This window comes from Ceratotherium simum, chromosome 4, assembly GCF_057802395.1.
Source record: "Ceratotherium simum simum isolate JZ-2026a chromosome 4, ASM5780239v1, whole genome shotgun sequence".
Lineage (NCBI taxonomy): Eukaryota > Metazoa > Chordata > Mammalia > Perissodactyla > Rhinocerotidae > Ceratotherium > Ceratotherium simum.
The window spans coordinates 39,146,270-39,171,719 of NC_141903.1; the positions used below are offsets into that span (position 1 = coordinate 39,146,270).

The window sequence follows — 25,450 nt, forward strand, 5'->3', positions numbered from 1 at the left end:
GGAATGCACAAACTTAACTGCTGCGCCACTGGGCCGGCCCCCAGATTTTTATCTATATTATACGTTGCAAATATTTCTCAGCTTGTGGTCCTCTTATATCTCTTATGATGTTCTTTTCTGAACAGAAATGTTGCTTAAACTTTATATTGTCTTATTTGTCAGTCTTTCAGTTATGGTTTCTAGGTTTCATGTCATGCTTGAAAAGGTCTTCCTACTCAAAAATTATTTTAAAAATGCTCCTGTGTTATCTTCTAGTATTGCTACAGTTTCATTTTTGTGTATTTAATTCTTTAATCCATCTGGAATTCATTTTGTTATAAGGCAGAAATTCTCTCACCTTCTTAAGAGCAACATTCATCTGCTCCTTCCAGTTAGGTACCAAGATTTGATTCATTTGCATAGTCAAAGACTCCTATCTGAAAATATCAACCAAGGGAATTCATGTAATTAAGCAGAATGAAGGTGGCTGCCAGTGGAAGTGATTTCCCTTTTGCCCATCAAACCCCAGATACATATATTTAAGCCATAAGTTTTAAAAAAGAAACAGCCAAAAGCCACAGTCAATTTTTAAATTTTTTTTCTTTTTTTTAATTGTGAAATTTTTGTTGTACATTATTGTTTGTCAGTCACCATATAAGTGCATCCCTCCACCCCTTGTGCCCAGCCCCCACCCCCCTAGCCCCTGGGAACCACCAAACAGTTCTATCTGGCCGTGTGTTGGTTTATCTTCCACATATGAGTGAAATCATGCATTGTTTGTCTTTCTCTTTCTGGCTTATTTCACTTAACATAATACCCTCCACGCTCATCCATGTTGTTGCAAATGGGACGATTTTGTCTTTTTTTATGGCTGAGTAGTATTCCATGGTCTGTATATACCACACCTTCTTTATCCAATCATCAGTCGAGGGACACTTGGGTTGCTTCCATGTCTTGGCTATAGTGAATAATGCTGCGATGAACATAGGGGTGCATAAGCCTCTTTGGATTGTTGATTTCAGGTTCATTGGGTAGATACCCAGTAGTGGGATAGCTGGATCATAAGGTATTTCTACTTTTAATTCTTTGAGGAATCTCCATACTGTTTTCCATAGAGGCTGCACCAGTTTGCATTCCCACCAGCAGTGGATTCGGGTTCCCATTTCTCCACAGCCTCTCCAGCATTTGTTGTTTTTTGTCTTGGTGATTATAGGCATTCTAACGGGTGTAAGATGATATCTTAGTGTTGTTTTGATTTGCATTTCCCTGATGATTAGTGATATTGAGCACCTTTTCATGTGCCTATTGGCCATCTGTATATCTTCTTTGGAGAAGTGTCTGTTCATTTCTTCTGCCCATTTTTTTTTTTTTTGTGAGGAAGATCAGCCCTGTGCTAACATCTGCCAATCCTCCTCTTTTTTTTTTTTTTTTTTTGCTGAGGAAGACTGGCCCTGGGCTAACATCCATGCCCATCTTCCTCCACTTTATATGGGATGCCGCCACAGCACAGCTTGCCAAGCGGTGCGTCGGTGCGTGCCCAGGATCCAAACTGGTGAACCCCGGGCTGCTGCAGCAGAGCGCACACACTTAACTGCTTGCGCCACCAGGCTGGCCCCTCCTCTGCCCATTTTTTGATTGGGTTGTTTGTTTTTTTGTTATTCAGTTGTGTGAGTTCTTTATATATTACGGAGATTAATCCCTTGTCAGATATATCACTTGCAAATATTTTTTCCCAGCTGGTGGGTTCCCTATTCATTTCTTTTTTTATAATTTTATTTATTTATTTATTCCCCCAAAGTCCTAGTAGATAGTTGTATGTCATAGCTGCACCTCCTTCTAGTTGCTGTATGTGGGACGCAGCCTCAGCATGGCCGGAGAAGCGGTGCGTTGGTGCGCACCCGGGATCTGAACCCGGGCCGCCAGCAGCGGAGCGCGCACACTCAACCACCAAGCCACGGGGCCGGCCCTCCCTATTCATTTTGATCCTGGTTTCGTTTGCCTTATAGAAGCTCTTTAATCTGATGAAGTCCCACTTGTTTATTTTTTCTTTTGTTTCCCTTGTCTGAGTAAACATGGAATTCAAAAAGATCCCTTTACAGCAGATGGCAAGTAGTGTACTACCTATATTTTCCTCCAGGAGTTTTATAGTTTCAGGTCTCACCTTCAGGTTTTTGATCCATTTTGAGTTAATTTTTGTGTATGGTGAAAGAAGATGGTCTACTTTCATTCTTTTGCATGTGGCTGTCCAGTTTTCCCAGCACCATTTATTGAAGAGACTTTCCTTTCTCCATTGTATGTCCTTAGCTCCTTTGTCAAAGATTAGCTGCTCATAGATAAGAGGTTTTATTTCTGGACTTTCAATTCTGTTCCATTGATCTGTGTATCTGTTTTTGTACCAGTACCATGCTGTTTTAATTACTATCGCGTTGTAGTATGTTTTGAAGTCAGGGATTGTGATGCCTCCAGCCTTGTTCTTCTTATTCAGGATTGCTTTAGCTATATGGGGTCTTTTGTTGCCTCATATGAATGTTAGCATTTTTTTGTTCTATTTATGTTAAGAGTGTCCTTGGGATTCTGATTGGGATTGCACTGAATCTGTAGATTGCTTTAGGTAGCATGGACATTTTAACTATGTTTATTCTTCCAATCCAAGTGCATGGAATATTTTTCCATTTCTTTATGTCATCATTGATTTCACTCAGTAATGTCTTATAGTTTTCATTGTATAGGTCTTTCACTTCCTTGGTTAAATTTACTCCTAGATATTTTATTCTTTTTGTTGTAATTGTAAATGGGATTGTCTTCTTGAGTTCTCTTTCTGTTACTTCGTTGTTGGTATATATAAATGCAACTGATTTCTGTAAGTTGATTTTGTACCCTGCCACTTGGCTGTAGTTGTTGATTATTTCTAATAGTTTTCAAATGGATTCTTTCGGGTCTTCTATATATAAGATCATGTCATCTGCAAACAGCGAGAGTTTCACTTCTTCATTGCCTATTTGGATTTCTTTTATTCCTTTTTCTTGCCTAATTGCTCTGGCCAGAACCTCTAGTACTGTGTTGAATGAGAGTGGCAAGAGTGGGCACCTTTGTCTTGTCCCTGTTTTCAGAGGGATGGCTTTCAGTTTTTCCCCATTGAGTATGATGTTGGCTGTGGGTTTGTCATATATGGCCTTTATTATGTTAAGGTACTTTCCTTCTATACCCATTTTTTTGAGAGATTTTATCATAAATGGATGTTGGATCTTGTCAAAAGCCTTGTCTGCATCTACTGAGATGATCACATGGTTTTTATTTCTCATTTTGTTAATGTGGTGTATCATATTGATTGATTTGAAGATGTTGAACCATCCCTGTGTCCCTGGTATAAATCCCACTTTGTCATGGTGTATGATCTTTTTTCATGTATTGCTTTCTTAGGTTTGCCAATATTTTGTTGAGGATTTTTGCATCTATGTTCATCAGGGATATTGGTCTGTAGTTTTCCTTCTTAGTATTGTCTTTGCCTGGCTTTGGTATCAGGGTGATGTTGGCCTCATAGAATGTGCTGGGAAGTGTTCTATCTTCCTCTATTTTTTGGAATAGTTTGAGAAGGATAGGTGTTAAGTCTTCTTTGAATGTTTGGTAAAATTCTCCAGAGAATCCATCTGGTCCTAGACTTTTATATTTTGGGAGGTTTTTGATTACTGTTTCAATCTCTTTACTTGTGATTGGTCTATTCAGGTTCTCTATTTCTTCTTGATTCAGTTTTGGGAGGTTGTATGAGTCTAAGAATTTATCCATTTCTTCTAGATTGTCCAATTTGGTGGCATATAGTTTTTCATAGTATTCTCATATAATCTTTTGTATTTCTGTGGTATCTGTTGTAATGTCTCCTTTCTCATTTCTAATTTTATTTGAGCCTTATCTCTTTTTTTTCTTGGTGAGTCTGGCTAAGGGTTTGTCAATTTTGTTTATCTTCTCAAAGAATCAGCTCTTTGTTTCATTGATCCTTTCTACTGTTTTTTTTTATTTCAATTTTGTTTATTTCTGCTCTGATTTTTATTATTTCCCTCCTTCTGCTGACTTTAGGCTTTCTTTGTTCTTCTTTTTCTAATTCTGTTAGGCATAGTTTGAGGTTGTTTATTTGGGCTTTTTCTTGTTTGTTAAGGTGGGCCTGTATTGCTATGAGTTTCCTTCTCGGGACCACTTTTGCTGCATCCCATATGAGTTGGTACAGTGTATTTTCATTTTCATTTGTCTCCAGATATAATTTGATTTCTCCTTTAATTTCATCAATGATCCATTGGTTGTTTAGTAGCATGTTGTTGAGTCTCCACAGCTTTGTCACTTTCCCAGTATTTTCCTTGTAGTTGATTTCTAGCTTCATGGCATTATGGTCAGAAAAGAAGCTTGTTATGATTTCAATCTTCTTAAATTTATATAAGCATGTCTTGTTTCCCAACACAGGGTCTAGTCTTGAGAATGTTCCATGTGCACTTGAGAAGAATGTGTAATCTGCTGTGTTTGGATAGAGTGATCTATATATATGTTAAGTCCATCTCATCAAGTTTTTCATTTAAGTCCATTATTTCCTTATTGATTTTCTGTCTGGATGATCTGTCCATTGATGAGAGTGGGGTGTTAAGATCCCCTACTATTATCATGTTGTTGTTAATATCTCCTTTTAGGTTTGTTAATAGTTGCTTTATGTACCTTGGTGCTCCTGTATTGGGTGAATATATATTTAAAAGTAATATGTCTTCTTGGTGGAGTGTCCCTTTTATCATTATATGTTGCCCCTCTTTGTCTCTCATGGCCTGTTTTATCTTGAAGTCAACTTTGTCTGATTTAAGTATGGCAACACCTGCTTTCTTTTGTTTGCCATTAGCTTGGAGTATTGTCTTCCATCCTTTCACTCTTGAGCCTGTGTTTGTCATTAGAGCTGAGATGTGTTTCTTGGAGGCAGCATATTGTTGGGTCTTGTTTTTTAATCCATCCCACCACTCTGTGTCTTTTGATTGGAGAGTTCAGGCCACTTACATTTAGGGTAATTATTGATATATGGGGGCTTGTTGTTGTTATTTTATCGCTCTTTTTCCAGTTCTTTTGCATTTCTTTTGTTTCTCATCCTGTGTGTTTCAGACTACCAATTCAGTTTGGTAGTTTTGTATGGGGGTTCTCTTAGTTTTCTCTTTCTTTATCGCGTGTGATTCTGTCTGATTATTTCATTAGTGGTTACCATGAGGTTTGTATAAAAAATCTCGTGGATGCGATAGTCCATTTTTTGATGGCCTCTTATTCCCTTAGACTAAGTCAATTCGCTGCCTTTCCTTTTCCCCTTCTAAGTTGTTGTTGTCACATCTTATTCCTTCTTGTGTTGTGAGTTCGTGTTTAACATGATGAGGTTATATTTATGCTTGGTGCTTACCTTTCCTTGATCTTTGGTTTTATAATTAAGTGTTTGCTAATCTATTTTGATAAAGGACTGCAATTTTTCTGGCTATGATGATCTATTTTCCTCCTTGTTCAAAACTTTGCATCCCCTTTCTCTTTTTTTCCTCAGGCATGAGGGCCTTCTTGAGCACTTCTTGTAGTGGGGGTCTTGTGGCAATGAACTCCCTTAGCTTTTGTTTATCTGGGATAGTTATTATTTCTCCATCATATCTGAAGGATATTTTCACTGGATAGAGTATTCTTGGCTGAAAGTTTTTGTCCTTCAGAATTTTGAATATATTGTTCCACTCTCTCCTAGACTGTAAAGTTTCTGTTGAGAAATCAGCTGAGAGCCTGATAGGAAATCCTTCGTATGTTATTTTTTTTTTTTTTATCTAGCTGCCCTTAATGTTTTTTCTTTGTCGTTAAGTTTTGCCAGCTTTACTACTATATGCCTTGGAGAGGGTCTTTTCGTGTTGATACATTTAGGAGATCTATTTATTTCATGCACTGGTATTTCCAGCTCCTTCCCCAGGTTTGGGAAGTTCTCATCTATTATTTCTTTGAACAAGGTCTCTGCTCCTTTTTCCCTCTCTTCTCCCTCTGAAATACCTATAATCCTTATGTTAGATTTCCTAATTGAGTCGAATATTTCTCAGAGAGTTTCTTCATTTCTTTTTAGTCTTAGTTATCTTTCCTCCTCCACCTGGAGCATTTCTGCATTGCTGTCCTCACTATTGCTAATTCTTTCCTCCATATTGTCAGCTCCGATGCTTAAGGTTCCAGATTTGTCTTTATCTCTTCTATCATGTTTTTCATCTCGAAGATTTCTGATTGGTTTCTTTTTATAGTTTCAATCTCTTTTGTGAAGAAATTCCTGATTTCATTTAATTGTCTGTCTGTTTTCTTGTATTTCATTAAGCTTTTTTATGATGGCTATTTTGAATTCTCTGTCATTAAGGTTATACATTTCTGTGCTTTCCAGGTTGACTTCTGGGTGCTTGTCATTTTCCTTTTGGTCTGGAGATTTAATATATTTTTGCATAGTGCCTCTCAGTGTTGGCTTACTTTTCCTCATAGTGAAAATATATGGTCGCAGTTTCCTCTTGCTGCCGCTGGGTGGGGGCCCAGGGCTGCATATTCTGGCCCGCCTCAATCCACGGCCACTCTCGTCAGCCCCTGGCTGATCTGAGGCATGGCTGAGTGGAGGATGCTGGGTGGGAAGCGTGGGAACAGCTGAAGCTGGAGCCTGGGACCAGCTGGAGCTGGAGCACAGCTAGGCTGAAGCAGCTCGGGTTGGAGCACCACTGGGCTGAAGAAGCTGAAACTGGAGTGTGCTGGGCTGAAGAAGGAAGAGCTGGAGTGCCACTGGGCCAAAGAACCTGGAACTGGAGTGCACTGGGCCAAAGAAGCTGGAAGTGGAGTGTGCTGGGCCGAAGAAGGAGGAGCCAGAGTGCTGCTGGGCCAAAGAAGCTGGAAGTGGAGTGCAGTAGGCCGAAGTTGCTGGTGCCAAGTCAGCTGGAGCCTAACCACAGGCCAAGCCAAAGCAGCTGGAGTTGGGGGTGGGGGGGGTCAAGCTGAAGGAGCTGGGGGCAGGGCATGGTCCAGTCAAAGGAGCTGGAGCCAGGGAAGCTGGTGCCGTGGCTTGGTCCAGCCGGAGCAGCTGGGGCTGTGGCGTGGTGGGGCCTGAGCTGCTGCTGCCTCTGGTGCAGGGATGCAGGCTCACCCCACTGCTGGTCAGGCCTGGGCACCAGGGGACTGCTGCCTGTGGGGGTGGGGCATGGTTACACTACCCCTGCTGGTGGGGCCTGGGTGCCACTGCCTCTGGGGACAGGGCTGAGCTGAAGCACCACTGTGCTGAAGCACCAGTCGGGTGGGCCGGGTGGGGTTGGGGCGCTTACTTTCGCCTCCCTGATCTCGGAGGTTTCTCACCTCACTGTTGTTCTCTGCTCTCCTGAGGGGCTAGCTTGTTGAAACTACCCACGCAACAGTTCTGCTCCCTCCGTAGGGGGATCCCCACGGGCTGTGAGGGGTCTTAGAGAGTGCCATTCTTCACGCGGTGAGCTGCCCCTCCCCCTCCTCTGAGAGCCGCATGGTCTCAGTCTCTGGGTCGCAGTCCTTGGAGAAGGAAGCTCCTCTTACCTCCTTCCACTTACTCTGGGCATTCCAGCACCTCGGTCCTTGGGTGTATGGCTGCCTGGGTGCCTCAGATATCCCCTGCATTGTGTGAATAGCTTCTGTTGGAATATGAATGTCCTTTTTGTTGTGTCTTAGAGGGGGAGAGCTCAATGGGGGAAGCTCACTCTGCCATGATGCTGATGTCACTCCCCTAAATTTTTTTTACAAAGGCTTATTTTAGGCTGTATAATGGTAAAAAGTCATGGTTCTTCTCTTCTTCCATTAGGCTGTAGGGGAGGGAAGAAATATTTTTCCCTCTACCTTCCTAGGTTCCCTGGCTGGAGCCCTGTAAACTAGACTGACAAAAGACAGATTAACAAGAAAAACACAAATAGAAGTTTATTAACATGTGCATCATATGAACAGATGGGAGAACTCAGATGAGTCACTCAAAGGGGTGGTTAGGACTTGGGTTTATACAGCATCCTAACAAAAGAACAGTAAATTTTTAGACAAGTGACAAGACAAGGAAAAGGACTTTAAGCTTCCTAGGGACATCAAATTGTGGGAAGGTAAATATATGGGGAAACTAATGGTAGATGAAGGCTAGTCTTAGCATGGTTTGTTATATAGATTCCTCTGGTGCTGTCTCTGGGCTGATAAGAATCTAGAGCTGTCTCCATGATTAACTTCTGCCCTTCCTGGTAGAGAGGGAAGGGAAGACACCCTTTACAAATTTATATCCTGCTTTTAGCCACATGCAGGAGGGCAGACAGCTTTTCTTGTACCTACTTCTTCTTAATTGCCTTCAGCTCAAAATAATCCTTATGCTAAAGTGGCATATTCTGGGGTGGCATATTCTGCTACCCTTCAAGCCCATGAATTATAAGAAGCTGGCAAATACCACTGCAGCTCCTGGATCCAAGGTAGAGTTCCATTTAATACCAATCAAGAAAACTGAGAGAACTGCATTTGATTGCAAGGTGAAAAAGAAAATCTCCTTCATTGAGAAATCTCACTTGGCATTGATGAACTAAGTCTCTCTCTCTCTCTTTCTTTTCCCTTTATAAACTATGTGATCAATATGTACCGTAAGTGTTATACACTCAAACACTGTGTAGGAATTAGAAACTCTGCAATAAACACTCTGACTATCCTGGCAAGGGCATCCTTCCAAAACATGTATCGCCTGAGCAAAAGGAGGCCATGTTTTTTTCCATCAGCTCTCAGTAAAATAGATCAGGTAGTGTGGTACCATCTACACTTTTTTGCCAACCCCAGGGAGTCTGGAGGAATTGGGGGTACAGGCTCTGGTCACTGTATGGTGTAAGATCCAGGAAAACTAAGAAAACTGAAGTTGTATACCTAGTCTTAAAATTACAGTGATATAAGAATGATTGAAACTAAAATTTTCTAAAGACTATCAATTCTCAAACAGAAAAGGGCCCCCCAAATGCTTGGTAGCCTGATTATCTTTCATATGACTATGATTATCTCCATCTCCCATAGCTACAGTGTAAAATTAATAATGCCCTGTTTTTCTGGGGTCCAGAGCAGGCTTGCCAATTTCTGATGGATAAATGCTTTGAAAATTCAGAAGAGCCACATTGAAATACTAACCACTGCTTCTCTCACACACACATCCTGGAAATACAACACACTTCACAGTGACTAATAATATAGTGTCTCCGACCTAGGGGGTCAGAGCTCATGTTTGCATTCTCGGGAGCAGGAGCATGCAGCTGCTGGCCTTTTGCATGATGAGGATCTGGGCTTTGCCTGTTGAGTTCATAGCTCTCCCCAGCTTCTCTTATATGTTCTTTGAAAACAGTGGCCCAAGGGATCTTTCTGATGATAATTTCTGTTCTCTGGTGATTGTTAATTTTGCTTCAAGTTTATATTCCAAAGGATTCACCCAATACTTTCCCACAGCACATCAAAAACTTGATGTTTTATGTGCTTATAACTGCTATTTTAACATAAACATGGAGATGAGCCCCCAGGAAATGTGCAGGAAGGGGAAAAAATGTTTTAATTTGGCTGAAAAAATTAGGAGCAAGGGTTTATTTTCCTAAACGCTATCTCCTCTAAGATTACAAATTTAGAAACCAGATTTTAAACATAGAGTTGGATCTTTTCTTCACCTAAAGCAAATATTTGAGGAGTGCTCTCACGGTAGTCAGATTTGGGAGATTACTTGAGGGAACCAAATAGCTTGGAGCCTTGTGGTCACACTCTGCCTAGGACATGGCATATGTCACAGGTGATATGACATCATAAAAGAAGATCCTTTGAGGCGATGCTAGGAGGGGGCCTTGACAGGTGAGGCCCCAGAAGCAGAAAGGTGGAAGAAAATGGCATTGAGTGAGGAGAAGCAGGCTCTACCATGGACTGCTGTGTGACCTTGGCTCAGTCATTTCACTGCTCTGCTCATCTTCCTCATTCATAGAGCCAGGTGCTTGGACTACAGACTCCCCCCTTCTCTAGCCCTTTCTGCTTCTCATTTCTACAAAGCACTTTTCATAAGCAACATCTAAGTTGAGATTTAAGAGATTATTCTTCACATTTTACATGAGGAATTTACATGAGATTATTACTCACATTAGATGAGGAAACAGATTGAGACTGGTTAAATGATATATCAGCAAAGGGCAGTCGTCCCTCTGTGTGTCAGATACTGTACTAGGTACTAGGACTGTAAGTGTGGATGAGACCCAGACTGTCCTGAAAGCAAGGGAGAGGCTGGAGTGTTAAGGCATAATTTCAATGTGGTAGAGTAGGAGCAAAATGCTGGGAGAACACGGAGAAGAGAGCAACGAAGTGCCTGGTAGTGTGAGAGGAGGCTTCCCAGAAGAGAAATTTTGAAATGGTTCTTAAAGGACACGTAGGAGTTTGGCAAATGGAGAAGAGAAAGAAGGGCATACAGGCAGAGGAATGAGCATGTGCAGAGGCCTGAAGGCCCAGTGTACTTGGTAGGCAGGTGTGGCTGGAGGGGAGTTGGGTTTATGGGAAGGAAGCTGATGTTAGTGAGGTATGTGGAGGTATAATAATAAAGATACTTGGATGTTATCCTGTAGCTTTGTAACCAAGGGGATGATGGTTTGATTTCTGGGTAGAAGAAGGAACTGTTGTCAGTAAACAGACCAATCAGGAGGCTGATTCAAAAGTCTAGATGCCAAATTATAAGGGTATGACTTAAAATGATGACTATGAGTATGAGGAGTGGTCAGACATAAGAGATACTTTGGATCAGAATCAATAGATCTTGGTAACTAATTGGCAAAGACAGAGATGACCCCAGGGTTTCTAGCTCAGGAGGCTGAGTGGATGGGGACTCTATTTCCTGAGACAGAAAGCAGATTAGGTTTGGTTGTTAGATGGAAGACCCACATGTTCAGTCTGGGGCATGCAGAGTTTGAAGTGTCTACGGAACTTACCAGTGTAGACGACCATTTGTCAGCTGATTATCCACATAAGCTCTTTAGAATTTAGTTGGAGTTGGAGGTAAAAACCTGGGAATCACCAGCAGAGGGGTCAGTAGAAGCTATGGAGAGAAATGAAATCGTGTCAAAGCCCCAGTCTCCTTTTTTTATGTTTACAAATAAGTCCTACTTCCAAGTGTTATTCAGTCATTCACTGAATAAATCAGTTTAAAGCAAAAAAGTGGAATCTGATTTTCCTGATTAGATTTGAACTTACTTAAATGCAACCACTTACTCATCTTTTACCCATGTCTTCTGGGACTTTTAGAAAGTGACTGCAGTTGTCTATGCACAAGATAATGAGCCTTTAACAGTCAGCTTTGGCTCCAAGATCATCTCTTAGAGCCCAGTACACCCCCCTCACTGCTCCTAGATCAATCTTCTGGTAGCCACACACCAGCACTTACTTGCTCCTCAGCTTCCTATAAATAAAATTCTTGAATCAGAGTATACGTATTAAGTCATTTTATGCAACATTTATTAAGTCCTGTAATGTGGTACGCCCTGGGCTGGAATGTACAAGTGAACGAAGTTGATTAGTTAAGTATGAAAATGTCAAAAACACAGAGAACACACAGACAGGGCTATTGGACCCTAAGAAAAAAACGCAGTGAGGGCCCGAGTATGAAACAGGGGTTCCCCAGGGATATCAGGAAAGACATCCTGGAGTTACCTTGGAGCTGGTTTTGAGAAGGAGTAAGGGTTCTTAGAGGAAGCAAAGAGGAGCGTCAGTCCAGGCTCGGGAACACAATGGACAGAGGCACCGAAGTGAAAAGAATGGAGTACGCTCCTTTGATCCGAGAAATCACAAATACTGATTTGCCTAACTTGGTTTTTAGTTTTTGTTTTATAATTACCAAGGCTCTACATTTTTTTAATCACTACTTTGCCATCTAGTTATTAGCCCCTCTTAATCAATAGCGTTTTCAGCAATCACAAGCAAATTTTTAAAAATTACCTCTGTACATACTCTGTGCTATAATTACTCTTCAACACGAGTCTCATGAACATTTACTATTCTGAATCCATAATCAGGTGAGTCATGACATAATCCTCTGGAAGGGTATGTTATCTGGTGATGCCAATTCTAATTTAGCACTCAAAATTTTTTCTGATTATACTGGTAATGCAGAATTAATGTAGAAAATGTATTTAAGAAGAAAAGAAAAATCATCTGTAATCTCATCAAATGTTAACCTGTTAGGGAATTTCTTTCCAGTGTTTGCTATCCCAAGCATGCCACGTATTGAGCTCTCACTTTCTCTCTGTACCTTAAATCTTGCTGGTATTAAAACTTACATGTTTCCCCAAGCCATTTCCACCCCTGCATTCTTTTTTTTTTTTTTTTTCCCCCAAAGCCCCAGTAGATAGTTGTATGTCATAGCTGCACATGCTTCTAGTTGCTGTATGTGGGACGCGGCCTCAGCATGGTCGGAGAAGCGGTGCGTCGGTGCGCGCCCAGGATCCGAACCCGGGCTGCCAGTAGCGGAGCGCGTGCACTTAACCGCTAAGCCACGGGGCCGGCCCCACCCCTGCATTCTTACCACCACTGCACTTGATCAGATGATTACAACAGCTCCCACCCTGGTACCACCTCCAGGCCACAACATTCCCCCACACCGAGGCTGTCCTCCACACAGGGCCAAAAGGATCCCACCGAGGTGCAAATCAGACCATGCCATTCTCCCACTTAAAAAGCTTTGGCGGCTCCCCACTGCCTATGGAATAAAGTGCAAGCTCCTTACCAGTGAATACAAAACCCTCCATGACCCAGCTCCTGTCTGCTTCTCCAGACTCATCTTCTGCCACCCTCTGCCTCTATTTGCATAGTTCCCTGTATATTTATATAGCATGTTTTTGTCAGTCTTTGCTTATGCTATGTCCCAGCTTGGAATGCCTTTCCTCCACCTCTTGTACTGGGTAGCTCTGATTTATCCTTCAAGACTCAGTTATGACTTCTTTCCTCCAGGGTAACTTCTCTGAATATCCAGACAGGGCTAAGACCTCATCTTTGAAGTTGATATCCCAAAGCACTGAGTACAGTCCCTTTATCAGTCAGTTATGGCAACAAACCACCCCAAAACTCAATAGTCTACATGTCAACATTTATTGTCATGTTCACAAGCTGTGGGTCAGGGGAGGAGGCTGCTCTACATATCTCATTCTGGGGCCCAGTGTGGATAGGTGGTGGTAACATAGGGCCCATTCTTCTCTTGGCAGAAGTCAGAGCTCCCAGAAGGCCAAGGGAAAATACATGATGCCTCTTAAGACCTAGGTTTAGAGGACACACACTGTCACTTCATAGGCTAAAACAAGTCCCATGATCAGCCCAACATCAATGGAGAAGGAAGTATACTGGTCTCATGGAGATGGGGAAGGCGGGAGGAAATACTGCTAAACAATGAGCTAATCTAACATCATGCTCATATCATAGACAGTTATGCTTCTAGTTGCTCAGGCCAAAAACCTCAGAGTCATCCTTATCTCCTCCTCCCCTTTTTTTTCTCTCTTCATATGCAATTCATCAAATCCTCTTGGCTCTGTCTTTCAAAGACATCTAGAATTCTACACTTCTCCCCCTCTTGACCATTTATCTTTCTGGTCCAGACTACCTTCATATCCCCCCTGGGTAAGTACAAGAGCCTCTTAATTGGTCTTAATGCTTCTGCTCTTGCACCTTACCATTTATCCCCTCCCAGCAGCCATGGGTTTATTTGGAAGAAAATATTTTGCCAGGAATTACTATGAGACTGGATGTAAACAGGTCTGATTTACACAAAAAGAAGAGATCCTCATCACACTTCCCTGCAGGACCTTCACTGTCTATCTTTCTTTCTGGTCTCTCAACTCCATGAGGGCAGTGACCATGCCTGCCTTGCTCTCCATTGTTATCTCCAGGGCCCTAGCACAGTGCTCAGCACGGGGTAGATCTCTAGTCATTTTTTGTTTATTAGAGGAATAAAAGAATGAATACATGAGTACTTCCATGAGCCAATCCACAGACCAAAGTGGCTTAAGTGTGCTTGTGGATGAAAGCTTTCGAAGGATCCAGGAATAAAGAGTTGATTCTGCAGCTATATTGTATGCTTCAGTGCCAACAGGGCAAACAGACTCAAAAAATAAGCTTGCTAAAACATGGTGAACAATAGTCACTGTGCTGCCACCTTTGGAATTCAGCTGGCATAAGCACGGCTGCCTCATCCTGCCATGCTCTGTTTCTCTGTATATTTAAGGAATGAGCTACAAGGTCCCCCAGCCACTGCAGTGGGGAAACTCTGCAAACCCTCTGCTTCCCACCAATTCCCATAACTTTTTACTGTGAAGACTAGATGGGGCAGGGGGATCCGTTACAGAATAGAGGTGAATGACCTCCTGCTGAGAGTCATAATACCAGAAAGGATGTCAGGGAGTGGACAGACTAGCACTTTGATAAGAGGCTTAGGGCCTTGGGAGCAATAGGAACAGCCCGTCCCATTAAGGATGACTTCCACCCTGACTTCTGATTGCCAGCACACCTGCTAGTAACTTATAGTCTGGGGCAAACTCAGAGACCTGAGTTCAGCTAGTCTCACCTCCCTGGCCTTCCCCTAGGTGTGGACACACAAGGTATTGCCTTACTTGGTTTCAGCACCTTTGCATCTTACCAATAGGCCTTCATCTCTCTCTTCCTCTTCACCAGGAAGGACTTTGAACCTGCCCCTTCAGGGTGGTGCTCAGGGATTTAGGGCAAATGCCAAGGCAGTTGGTATTTTTCTCATATGAGCACTTCCCAGCATTAGCCTTATGGAATGTGTAGTCAGCCATACCCAAGTTCAAATCCCAGCTGCTGCTGAAGTCTCTGGGCCTCAGTTTCCCTATCTATAAAAGAGGAATGATGATAGTATCTCCTTCCTACGTTTGTCATGAGAATTCAATGAGCTAAATATGTAAAGCACTCAGCTTGGGGCCTGGCACATAGTAAACATTCAATAAATGATAACTAATAGTATTAAAAACTGTAACAGTCATATGTTTTAATATTGTCTCCTATTCTAGTGGGTACAGAGACTGACCAACCATGCTTAGGCCAATTCCTTGTGAGGGCAGGACAGGAAGGCAGGAAAAAGGTGGGGCTGCTTCTATATAAGTGAACCATGGGGCTTCCTGAGGGTCCCTCTTTCTCTTTTGACTCACACATCCTGTCTGGTTTCTTGAGCCACAGCTTGCAGCAATCACCCTGCCATGGAGCACTGACCTATGGTTGATAGAGCAATGTGTGGGAGAGAGAGAGGGAGAAGGAGAGAGAGATGGCAAGAGAGAGAGAGGCAGAGAGAGAGAGAACAGAGAGCATGTAGAGGGAAGAGAGCCCTGGAGCCTCCCAGGGAGGCCATGTGGCTGTGAAGTGTGGGGATGGGGCAAGGCTCCCACAGGCAGACCTGCCTTCCAGTTTCCATTCCCCGTGGTTCCAGCAGAAAAAGCAGAAAGTTGAGGAGAGGGCCGGCCCCGTGGTTTAGCGGTGAAGTGCGTGCACTCCGCTACTGGCGGCCCGGGTTCAGATCCCGGGCGTGCACTGACGTACTGCTTCTCCGGCCATGCTGAGGCCGCGTCCTACCTATAGCAACTAGAAGGATGTGCAACTATGACATGCAATTATCTACTGGGACTTGGGGGGTAAAATAAAAGGGGGGAGGAGGATTGGCAACAGATGTTAGCTCAGAGCTGGTCTTCCTCAGCAAAAGGAGGAGGATTAGCATGGATGTTAGCTCAGGGCTGATCTTCCTCACAAAAAAAAAAAAAAGAAAAGAAAGCTGAGGAGAAGCTCTTCTGGGAGCTCAGTGAGAAAGAACCAAGCAGCATCTTTAATCTGGATAAAGATGTACAGAGTGTACATGAATTCCTCTCTGATACATAAGCACATTTGTGTTTATTTAATTATGAGAAGTTATGTAAAACATTGGATAATGTGCATAACCTACGCACATAACCATGCAGTAGTTAAAGTAGCTGATATCCACCAGTCCCCAGGTTGGTGCATGTTCTCTCCCCTCTGGGACTCTGCACTTACCAATCCCTCTTCCCGGAATGTCCATTGTCTGTTACGTCTTCTCTCCACACCTGCTTCACCCCTGCTAGCTTTACTCATCCCCAGGTCTCAGTTTATACTCTGCCTTCTCTCGGAAGACCCCCATATCTGTAGCTAGGTGGCATCTTACGTCACCCTGTGGTCCTTACCTGGTTACTTGTCATTCTCTGTAGCAAGACCCTGAGTTCCTCAAGGGCAAGGACTGTGTTTTATTTAGGTCTGTACCCCCAGTGCCTGGCACACAGTGGGTGCTCAAATATACTTGCTGAATTAGTGAATAAAATACTTGAGTTGTTCGTCTGTTTCCTTGAATGACAGCCTCTATCCTCCTTAGGCAAGCCTCTGAATCCATCAGAGGGACTTGTTATAAAATCAAGAAGCAGAGCAATCCATTACCTCTGGGACTTCACAATGTCATGGTGATGGGTTAAGGAGCCCCTCACAATGTCAGTAGCTGCCAATTAAGTCAACCAAAATCAGGCTGGAAACCAAAGTATCAACAGAGGCACTGTCAACACTGCCTGGCCGAGAAAGACAGTACAGTCATCTGCAGATTCAGGTTAGGCACCCAGGGGTCTGCACCTGCACTGTGAATTATCAAGGACTCTGCTCCAACTCCAGGTTCCTAGCTTCTGTCCTGCTGCTTGCACCTTCCACCTAAGGACTCACACAGCATGAAACTGTGGAATCAAATCCAACAAGGGGTATTTCAGCTTTGTTAGAAAAGGCACTTGAAGATCAACAGCCAAAAGAGACAAATTACCCATGTTTATACTCTGCTAACCTACAAGCCACAAGTATCATAATATTGGCTAACACTTGTCACATATTGTGTTAAGCAACTTACATGGATTATTTTATTTAGTTTACTCCTTGCAACAACCCTATATAGTAAACAGCATTATAATCCCCATTATACAGATTACACTAGAACACACAGAGAGATTAAGTTATACACTCAAAATCACGCAGCCAGTAAGCAACAGAGCTGGGATTTGAACCCAGGCACTCTGAGTCGAGAGCCCAAGCACTAATCACCCGGTTATCCTTCTCACACAGACTGATCAGGACTGTGCCAAAAAATTCTATCACCAATGGCTCACATACAATCATCTTTCCCAAATCCTGAAACATTTAGGACACAGAGATCCCTTTGGGAAATGCGGGAGTAAGTGTGAGATGAATAAAGGAAGGCTTCCTGCAGAGAACAAATAATAAACTCAAGGAGGCCGTGGGTGACCAGTGGCAGTTAGAGTCAGGCCTTTGAAAGGGTCACTGAAACATGGAGCCAGCCCTACCCCACACCACCCTAGGGGCAGAACCCTGGATTCTGAGGACTTAGGGGCTGTCTAAATCCCCCTGGGAAACCCAAGGCAAAAAATACTGGCTATCTGACTCATATACTGGACTTGAACCACCTTCCTTGGATCTGTGTTCCTAAATGGAGATTAAGTGCTGAAAGATATTTGCCTGTTATGATCTTTTGGAGCATGGGCTTATTCATATGGTGAAGGTTAATGAAACAATTAAGTGTACGCATGAAAGCTAAAACATGGATTGAAGCTTTTCAATTTTCATGTGCAATAATGAGCACCAGGCTCAGGTTCTTACCCAGCATTTCACATCCATAAATTATTTCAGTGATTCCAGTTACAACTAATAAGGATTCAGCCATGTGTGTTAAATCTTAACGTTTAGCTTTCTGATCCATCGGCCGAGTGGGAGGAAGGGCAGAAGGGAGTGCTGGACGGTGGATGTGGCTTTGAAGTCCTTTCTTAGCTAAAAGGTACTGAGGACTGAGCATGACCTGTGTGCCCAGAACTGTGCCATGTGCTTCACCTGCCTTGCCTCCTTGAATCCTTACAATATAATTTAAGGAAGCATTTTAATCTCTCTTTATGTCACTGCTTTATGTTTAGTTGTGTAAGAAACCACCAACTTTGTATTTAAAGTAGGCTTCTTGTAAACAACATATACTTGGGTCTAAAAACAAGATTTTTTTAAACCATCTTTCCATTCTCCTTTTCCCCTGGAAGTCCTGTCTCCCTTCAAACCAGCCTCAATTCCATGGACTCTCATTATAATCTCCCTCACATACACCTGAATTCCTCTTGCTCTCTCTTGATTTGTTGTATTCTTTGGCAAAAATACTGGTAAAATCTAATTCTCTACCTACTCCATGCCAGCACCCAGGGAGGTGAATGTGATTAGAAAAAAATCAACCACACTAGCTGATTTCATTTTAAATTTATGACCATTAACCTCAAATGGGCTCTTATTGTTCTCCAGCAATCATATCCTATCTCCCTAATTCAGTCACTCTTAAATTCTCCTAAAAACTATTTCTGACCTCTTCTCCTCAAACTTCCATCACCTCTTCCCCAATTCTTACTCTCAGCTGATAATTTTTCTTCCTATTTCACTGAAAAAAAAAATGAAAGCAATAGAAAGAAAATATCTACAGATTCGCATCACCAATGCATCTACCTACTAGCATCCTCACCCCCATACTTGACCTTCCCTCCTACTATAAATAAACCATATGTGATTCTATCTAAATTCATTCCTCCACTTATACACTACATCCAATCTTCTGTCATATACGCTACTGAACTACTGGATTAATATAACAATCTACTAATATCATATACAATGATCAGTATAATTATTACTGGAAAATTCCCATCAACATACGAAATATTATGGTTTCTCCCATCAAGAGAAGGAAGGAAGGAGGAAAGGGAGGGAGGGCGGGATGAAGGAAGGAAAGGAGGGAGGAAGTGAGCAGGAAGAAATCTTCTCTTGACCCTACTTCTCACATCAGCTACTTATCCATTTCTCTGCCCTCCTTTGCAATAAAACTCCCCAAAGGAGCTGTCTATATTAGTGACTCCAATTCTTCTCTCTTCTCATTCTTTAATCCTCATCAGTCATGTCTTCCACTTTCCCAAAACTACTCCCATCAAGGTGACCAATGACCTCTAAGTTGCTAAATCCAATGGTCAATTCTTAGTCCTCCTTGTATTTGGGAATAATACTACTATCAGCTTTATAGGGTAATTGTGACCATTTAATGAAATACTAAAATGTTTAGAACACTCTTATTGTAAACTCTTATTGTAATCATTTCTTAAACTCAGCCTACGTGTCAAAAACAGAAGACCTCCTAGGTTTACAGCATGCACACATATGTTGATTTATCTCCATGTGTATTTCAGTTGAAGCTTTCAATAAATATTCCTTCCCCATTACTGGGTCTCTGAAGGGAGGAGGTGGGGAGTAGATGTGAGGCCCACACTCTTTTTTAATCTAATTTCTAAGGTCTCCATTGAGGAATGAGTGTTAATTATCCTGTATCATGTGGGTGTCTCCACAGAATCTGTCTGAGAAATTCATTTAACTTTTGACCGATCAGAGTAATGAGCTTCTCTCTCTCTTCTAAGTTTGTCAGGAGCTTTGAAAAAGTTTGATAGTTGGAGTTTTTAACCAAAGTCAAGCAAACTAATAATTTCCTGAAATTGGTATTGTCAAAACAATAGCTCCAGCACCAAAAATTCAAGGTATCGACATATCATGTTAGATGGTTTTGATTTGTCCTTTGTGTTGGAGCCAGAGATTCATCTCAATAATAAATGAGTGTGAAATTTATGGACCAAAAGGAAAGGGAAGAAATTCTGGACCAGTTGAAAATCAAAAAATCTCTGTTAACATCTATGTTGAGCAGAGCCCAAGAAATAAATGTTGGATGAACATTCTAAAAACTGTTCAATATATTGAATAAATAAAAAGCTCTAAGCAGTAATTTTGGGTTCAAAGCTAGCAAAAATTTGTTGCCAACATTTTGTTCTTAGAAATAATACTTTGTAAATCTTCAAACCAATGTAAAAGCATCTTACTGACCATTTTATCAGTCATATTAATAAATGCATCTAAGCTAAGTGTTCATTCAAGAGTAAACAATCCATATTTGCAGACAATATGCTTTTCTATGTACAAAATTCCAAGGAGTCTACAAAGCAACAATAAGTGAGTTTAGCAAAGTTTAGCCAGGTCACAGGATATAAAGTCAACAAACAAAAATCAATCATATTTCTCTATACAGTACAATTAGAAACCAAAAATTTTAAAAAATATTTCCAATAGCTAAAAAAATGAAATACTTAAATATGTCTTACAAAACATATGTAGAATATATATGTTGAAAGCTATAAAACACCAATGAATTAAATCAAAGAAGACCTCAATAATGGAGAGCTATACCATGTTCATGGTTTGGAAGACTCAACACAGTTAAGATGTCAGTTCTCCCCAAACTGATCTATAGTCTTAAGATAATTCCAATAAAAATCCCAGCAAAATTTCTTGTAGATATGAATAAGCTTATTCATAAATATATATATGAAAAGGAAAGAAATGAGAAAAGCAAATATAATTTGCAAAAGAATGGCAAAGTTGGAGGACTCAACGTACCTCATTTTAAGACTTAATATAAAGCAACAAAAATAAAGATAGTGAGTACTGGTGAAATAATAGATATATAGATCAAGGAAACAGAATAAAGAGCACAGAAATATGGTCAAGAGCAACTCAATGGAGAAAAAATAATCTTTTCAATGAATGAGGCTGGAACAAATAAACATCCATGTACAATAAAAGGAACCCTGACCTATACTTTATACTTTATTTAAGTTAACACAAAATGGTTCATAGACCTAAATATAAAACCTAAACTACAAAATTTCTAGAGGAAAACATAGAACACATCTGTGACCTTGTGCTAAGAAAAGATTTCTTAGCTATGATACAAAAGCATAATCATAAAAGAAAAAATGGTAAATTGACATCACCAAAATTTAAAATTTCTATTCTTTGAAAGATACTGTTAAGAGAATGAAAAGATAAGCCATAGACTGAAAGAAAATATTTAGAAACCCTATTTCTTATAAAGGAATTATATTCAGAATATATATAAGAACTCTCAAAACAATAATAAGAAAATAAACTCAATTAAAAAAAATGGACAAAGGATTTGAACAGACACTTCATCGAAAATATACAATGATGGCAATAAAAAGATGCTCAACATCATTAGCCATTAGGGGATGCAAATTAAAGCCATAATGAGGGCCGGCCTGGTGGCACAGTGGTTAAGTTAGTGCTCTGCTTTGGTAGCCCAGGATTTGCAGGTTCGGATCCTGGGCAGGGACCTATGCATCGCTCATCAAGCCATGCTGTGGCTGCGTCCCACATACAAAATAGAGGAAGATTGGCACAGATGTTAGCTCAGGGCCAATCTTCCTCACCAAAAAAACAAAACAACAACAACAACAAATAAATAATGAGATACCACTACACAGACAATAAATTGACCATACCAAGTGCTGGTGAGAATATAGAGCAGCCAGAACTCTCATAGTTTGGTGGTGATAATGTAAAATGGTACAACCATTCTAGAAACAGATTGGCAATCTCTTACAAAGTTAAACATACACTTACCATACACTCAGCAATTCTACTCCTAGATATTTACCCTAAAGAACTAAAAACTTATCTTCACACAAGAACTTGTACATGAGTGTTTACAGAAGCTTTATTCATAATTGCCAAAAACTGGGAACAACCAAATGTCCTTCAATGAGTGAATGTATAAACAAACTGATATGTGTATGCAGTGGCTGTGAAATAAAAAGAAACGAACTATTGATACACACAACAACATGGATGAATCTCAAAGACATTATACTGAGTGAAAGAAGCCAGTCTTGAAGGCAATATACTATATGTTCCATTTATATGACATTCTGGAAAGGGCAAAACTCTAGGGCCTCTTCATTCCATGCTCAGCACAGTCACAGCTCATAGTCCCAAGAAGCATTGCAGCATGTAGTAGCTTCAAAGCATTGAATCTGGACAAACTGACTAGTGTGCTTAGTCTTCATCCATTCACCAGTCCCCTCAAGCTAAGAATGGCTCCACTTTGTTACTTTCTTTAAGAACAGACTTCAGTATGCCTTCACAGGAGATTAAGTAAAGAAGATCTGCATATAGCAGTTCACTGACATGGATGGCAAGGTCGACAGTGATATAACCTACATTGCTGGTTTTATGAATGTCATCAGCATTGCTAAGACTAGAGGGAACTTCCATCTGACTATGACACCAAGAGTCACTTTGCTATTTATCTTATTACTCCTGAAGAGGCCGAATGTAAGTTGTGCAAAATGAGGAAGATTTTTGTGGGCACAAAAGAAATCCCTCATCTGGTAAGCCATGATGCTGACACTATCCACTACCTTGATCTTATCATTCAGATTGATTTGGGGACTAGCAAGATTACTGATGTCATCAAGTTCAACACCATAACCTGTGCATGTGACTGGAGGTCCTAAGTTGGGAAGGATTGGTGTGATCACCAGAGATGAAGAGAAGTGAACAGAGTCCGAGTATATTTTTGATATATAGATTAGATTTGGAGTGAGAGAGAATCAAGGATTTCTCCGGTATTTAGTGTTCGCCTCCTCGCCAGTCTTGTTCCCACTCCATTTAATTAAAAACTACAAAGAGCAAGAGGTCAAAAGTTCGAAATGAGTGGTCAAAATGAGGTGGTAACAATAATAAAAATTGCCATTTACAGGCTTTGTTTTTATTACTAATTTTTATTTATTTTGTTATTTGTGTTATTTATTGTTAACTATACTAAGCATTTTACATTGTTTTGGTATTCATTCTCCCAATGATTATACGATGTGTATATTATTACTGATTAAAAACGGAGATGCAGAGGAGTTAAATGGCTTGCTCTATTTCCCACAACTGGCAAGTAGTAAAATAGGAGTTCAACTCCAGATCCCTCTGACTTCAGAACCTGTGCACTCACTTACTATCCCATAGAATCTGTTGGGTATTAAAATATCCATATCCCTGCCCACCCTTATTTCCCCAAATTAAGTTGAGAGTCAGTCCCAATTAATCCTCTAGTTTTTACAGTGTGCTGAGTAGAAGGGAACATGCTGCTCACCAAGAGCAATGGTGAGAGGGAAAAGAACAGAGTTTGGGTCAGACCCACCTGTTTTGAATCTTGGCTTCACCACTTAGTAGCTATGTCATCTTAGACAAGTACACTGCTCCAATTAATTCAACATGTATTTATTGAGCACCAGGACATGTTCGAGGTTCTGATGATATATTTGTGAACAAAACAGCAAAGATTCCTGCCCTCAAGAAGCTTACATTCTAGTGGAGGACATGGACAATAAATATAATAAATAAGTAAAATATATAGTATGTCACATGGTCATAAGTACTATGAAGAAAACCAAAAAAAAGCAGGAAAGGGTGATAGCAAATGGAGAAGCGTTACAATTTTTTAAAAGATAGTCAAGAAAGGCTTCTGAGAAAGTGACATTTGAGCAAAGACTTGAAGGAGTTGAGAAAGTTGTTCATGTAGATACCTGGGAAAAGAGCATTCCAAACAAAGAGAGCAGCCAGTACAAAGGTCTGGTCCATGCCAAGTGTGTTTGAAGAACAGTAGGGGGTCAGAGTTGCTGGAGTAGACTGAGGGAGGGAGAGAACCATAGGAAATAAAATCAGGGAGAGAATGGAGAGGCTAGATAATGTATGTCCTTATAGGATAGTATAATGACTCCACTTTTACTTTGAGTGGATGAGGAGTCATTGGAGGGTTTGAGCAGAGCAGTTCCATGATCTGACTATTTTTCCTAGGTATCTCTCCAACTGAAGCATAGAGAATACACTACAGAAAACCAGGACAGAATCAGGGAGACCAGTTAGGCATCTCTTAGGTTAGTCTAAGCAAGAAATGATGATGGTTTGGACCAAGACAGAAATAGCAGAATTGGTGAAAAGAGGTCTGATTATGTACATATTTGGAAGGCAGAGCTGGCAGGATCTACTACTGAATTATATGTGGGGTATGAGAGGAAGAGAGGAATAAAGGATAAATCCAAAATTTTTCGTCCTGAGCAACTGAAAGATTGGGGAAGACTAAGTTAGATGGAGAAGACTAGATCCAGAGTTAGTGTTGTTAAGTTTTAAATGCCTATTTGGCATCCAAGTGGAAATATCAAGTCAGCAATTGAATATATGTGCCAAGTTCAGGAGAGAAGGCTGGGCTAAAGATATAAATTTTGGGGTCATTGGCATTTGAATGGTGTCTAGTGATCTTAGATAAGATCACTGAGGCAATGAGTGTAAACAAATAGAAGAAGAATTCAAAGGATGGGGTACATCTTTGGAGAATTCTAAAATTAAGACATCAGGGAGATGAGAATGAATCAACAAAGAATACAAAAAGTAGTCATTCAGGAAGAAAAAACACAGTAGAGTATGTCATACTGGAAGCCAAGTGAAGAATGTGTATCAAGGAGGATGAAGTAGTCAGCTATGTCAAAGCACTTGATAGGTCATGTAAGAACCAAACATTGGACTTAGCAACATGAAAGTTACCTATGACCTTGACAAGAACAGTCTCAGTGGATGCAGTGAGTGTGAAAGCCTTATTGAATGAGATAAGAAAGAGTATAAGGAAGTCAACTGGAAACAATGAGTGTAGACAGGTCTCTTGAGGAACTCTGCTATAAAATAAAACAGAAAATTGGAGTAGTAATTGTAGAGGGAAGTGGGATCAAGAGAAATTCCTTTTTAAGACAAAAGAATAGCAGCATGTTTGTATACTGAGCCAGTAGGAAAGGAAGAAATTGACAATACACAAGAAAGAAAGGAAGATTGCAGGAGCCGTGTCCTTGAATAGGCATAAGAGGCTGATATCCAGCACACAAGTGGAGAAGATGGCCTAAATTAGGAGCACAGGCAGTTCATCCACAGTAAGAAGAGGGAAAACAGAGTACACGAGCACAGAGGCATGTAGGTAAAATATGTGACAGTGTGAGCATGTGGAGCTTCTCTGTTGATGACTTCTGTTTTTCAGGTAAAATAGGAAACAAGGTCCTCATCTGAGAGTTAAGAAGGGGAGGAGGTGTCAGAAGACTGAGAAGAGGAGAAGGTATGAAACACTTGTTTAGGAGAGAGGGAGAGTAAATTACAGGAGCACTAGGACTTCTTGAGGTTGGAGGTAGTGAGTTTACAATACGCCTGATCAGTGCAATGTGCTCTCCAGATACATTTACTGTGCAGAGGCAGGAGCAGAGCAGTGGAGAGTTAGACTCAACTGAGGGGCTTTTATCTAGTGAGGACAATGAAATAAGAAGAGGGCAAGAGAGTTGATGATATGTGCAGGGATGATTGTAATAATTGACCATGCAATATAAGCTCTGCAAGGAGGTGCATTTTCACCCCCTTCGGGGTGTGGTATGGTCAATGGCTTGTAGGTCTGGTGGAATCAAAGGATTGCTAGAGTTGAGGTCCCAGAAAGAGT

The 25,450-nt window shown here is 41.1% G+C and overlaps 1 protein-coding gene and 1 pseudogene across 1 annotated transcript in view; both read left to right on the forward strand.

The window, feature by feature from the left end:
- The window catches only part of LOC106803168 (small ribosomal subunit protein eS4-like), a 37,811-nt pseudogene extending 15,269 nt beyond the window's left edge, over window positions 1–22,542 (forward strand).
- Window positions 1–25,450, forward strand: part of TRPC7 (transient receptor potential cation channel subfamily C member 7) — a 131,563-nt gene that overhangs the window by 16,072 nt on the left and 90,041 nt on the right. The gene's annotated exons all lie outside the window — the stretch shown is intronic.